Source organism: Orcinus orca, chromosome 4, assembly GCF_937001465.1.
Source record: "Orcinus orca chromosome 4, mOrcOrc1.1, whole genome shotgun sequence".
NCBI lineage: Eukaryota > Metazoa > Chordata > Mammalia > Artiodactyla > Delphinidae > Orcinus > Orcinus orca.
In genome coordinates this window covers 133,654,616-133,657,843 of record NC_064562.1, presented here as the reverse complement: position 1 = coordinate 133,657,843, position 3,228 = coordinate 133,654,616, and the positions used below count along the sequence as shown (strand labels likewise).

The following is a 3,228-nucleotide window of genomic DNA, read 5'->3' as shown; positions in this document are numbered from 1 at the left end:
CTAGCTGCTGCTAGGATTTACTTCTATGGTTTCAATACTATTACTTTATTTTTTAAACTCGAAGAACCAAGTTTCTATTCAATTTGCTATCAGGTAAAGTAAAAAGTCATCTAAATGTTGCAAGTCAAACCAGTAAAAGTCAATCATCATGCCTTGTTTACTCTGAAATATGAACCTAAATTATGAAAAGATGTCACTACTGTTCCAATACTGTTTCCAATAGAATAATAATAGTAACAGTAGCTAGCATCTATTTCATGCCTTCCAAATGTTAAGCATTTTAAATGCATATTTTCACTTAACTCTAATGACATCCCTACAAGGTAGTGCTATCCCCCGTCTATAAATGGAAAACTTGGGCTCAGAAAGACGAAGGAACTTGCTCACCGTTGTGGTTCATAAGTGGCAGACCCAGATCCGAGTACTAGTCTAAATCTGTGGTCTCCCCTCTAAACCGTATGGCTTTTTCTTTACAATTTCTAGCTTCGTGTATCATTCACTCCTCTACTTAGTTTTCTTTCGAGAAAAACTCCCATTTGCAAGCTAGTTAAGGAGAGCTAGAAGTCTAATTGGTGACCAGAAGCAAATTTAATTCTGTGAGCCAAGACCCTGTGTGGTAAGGAAATTCACAGCCATGCCCTCTTCAGCACCGCTTAATTGCCTCCTGTGGGAAGCAGCAGTTGGGGGTGTCCATTGACTTCCTGCGGTGGCAGTTTGGAATACAGCAGAGATCACTTACTGGCTGAACCTGACCGGACTGACTGCCCAGCAGCCCGGTGATCCAGCGGAGGTGGGAGAAGAGCGGGTGCTCAGAAGCGGCCCTCGGCTCCCTCCCCTGGAGGCACAGAGGGCGGGGATCTTGGTGAAGGTCTTTCTTGACGGCTACTTGCAGAGGTATGGATTCAGGATTTGTTCCTAGTGTCCAAGACTTTGATAAGAAACTTACAGATGCTGATGCTTACCTACAAATCTTGATAGAACAGTTAAAGCTTTTTGATGACAAACTTCGAAACTGCAAAGATGATGAATGGAGAAAGAAAACTGAAACTCTCAAAGAGACAACAAATAGCATGGTAGAATCAATTAACGCTGTTGCTGCAGATCGCTAAAGACCCGTGTAATGTGGAGAAGCACGCATATGGAATTATAAGTACTATTAATCCTGTAGATGAAATATATCAACCTAGTCCCTTGGAACCTGTGATCAACACAATGCCTTCCCAGACTGTCTTACCTCCAGAACCTTCTCAGTTGTGTAAGTCAGAGCAGCGTCCATCTTCTCTACCAGTTGGACCTTGTATTAGCTACCTTGGGACATCATCAGACTCCAACACCAAATAGTACAGGCAGTGGGCACTCCCTACCTAGTAGAAATCTAACTTCTCCAAGCCATGTCAACTTGTCTCCAAACACTGTCCCAGAGTTCTCTTATTCTAGCAGTGAAGATGAATTCTATGATGTGGATGAATTCCATCAGAGTGGCTCATTCCCACAGCACTTAACAGATTCCTCTGGATCTGCCTCAGGCTTGACACACAGCCGCTCAGGAAATAGTCTAAAGCACCCAGATACCACGGAATCACTTAATTCTTCCATGTCCAATGGAACAAGCGATGCTGACCTTTTCGATTCACATGATGATATAGATGATGAAGGGGAGGCAGGGTCGGTGGAAGAGCACAAGAGAGTTATCGTGCATCTGTTGTCACAGGTTAGGCTTGGAATGGATCTTACTAAGGTAGTTCTTCCAACATTTATTCTTGAAAGAAGATCTCTTTTAGAAATGTGTGCAGACTTTTTGCACATCCGGACCTGTTTGTGAGCATTAGTGACCAGAAGGATGCCGGAGATCGAACGGTTCAGGTTGTAAAATGGTACCTCTCAGCCTTTCACGCAGGAAGGAAAGGATCGGTTGCCAAAAAGCCATACAACCCCATTTTGGGTGAGAACTTTCAGTGTCACTGGACATTACCAAAATGATACTGAAGATAACTAGTTTCAGAAGGACCAGTTCCCTGGGTTTCCAAGAATAGCGTAACATTCGTGGCTGAGCAGGTTTCCCATCATCCACCCATTTCAAACTTTTATGCTGAATGTTTTAACAAAAAGATACAATTCAATGCTCATATCTGGACCAAATCAAAATTCCTTGGGATGTCAACTGGGGTGTACAACATAGGACAGGGCTGTGTCTCGTGTCTAGACCATGATGAACATTACATTCTCACATTTCCCAATGGTTATGGAAGGTCTATCCTCACAGTGCCCTGGGTGGAACTAGGCGGAGAATGCAATATTAATTGTTCCAAAACTGGCTACAGTGCCAATATCATCTCTCACACTAAACCTTTCTAGGGGGGCAAGAAGCATGGAATTTCTGCTGAGATTTTTTCTCCAAATGACAAGAAGTCTTTCTGCTCAGTTGAAGGGGAATAGAATGGTGTAATGTAAGCAAAATACTCAACAAGGGAAAATATCTGGTTTTTATAGATAACAAGAAGTTGCCTATAATCAAGAAGAAAGTGAGGAAGTTGGAAGATGAGAATGCGTAGGAATCCCGCTGCCTTTGGAAGGATGTCACTTTCAACTTAAAAATCAGAGACATTGATGCAGCAACTGAAGCCAAGCATAGACTTGAAGAAAGACAAAGAGCAGAAGCCCGAGAAAGGAAGGAAAGGGAAATTCAATGGGAGACAAGGTTATTTCATGAAGATGGAGAACGCAGGGTTTATGATGAACCATGACTGAAATGTCTCAGTGCTGCCAAGCATTAGGTTGGGAAATGCAAAGTTTGCTCCTGGTGACCAGGGCAGAGGCACAATGAAGTAACAATCTTCCTTTGGGAGAACCTATTCACTCCCTTCTTATTGCAGTGGTTCCTATCTCAGGAATACTGGACTTTCTGATGCAGATGACCAATTGAAGCAGGAAAAGCTTCCCTTTTTCCTGTTCTGTTGCAGTTCCAATGTTGGCTTTGGTCTTGAGAAAAACTTCAGGTTTTGAAAACAAGATGACTGCTCCTTTTCCAAATCCCACGTTATAAATCCCAGTCTCAGACTCTGCACTCTAGTATTGCTGTTGAGATATACATCTGTTTCCTAGTTCACATAATCTTGGGTTCTATATATACATATATATAATATAGGTGATGCCAGATTTTTCATAAATACACCATCTACTGTAAATATTGATTCCTCTGAGCTGTTTTAGAAAATTTAGCACAACATA

At 42.1% G+C, this 3,228-nt stretch overlaps 1 pseudogene; it reads left to right on the top strand.

The window, feature by feature from the left end:
• The first annotated feature begins 875 nt into the window (after positions 1–875).
• Positions 876–2,774, top strand: LOC101270922 (oxysterol-binding protein-related protein 9-like; annotated as a pseudogene).
• The last annotated feature ends 454 nt before the right edge of the window (positions 2,775–3,228 follow it).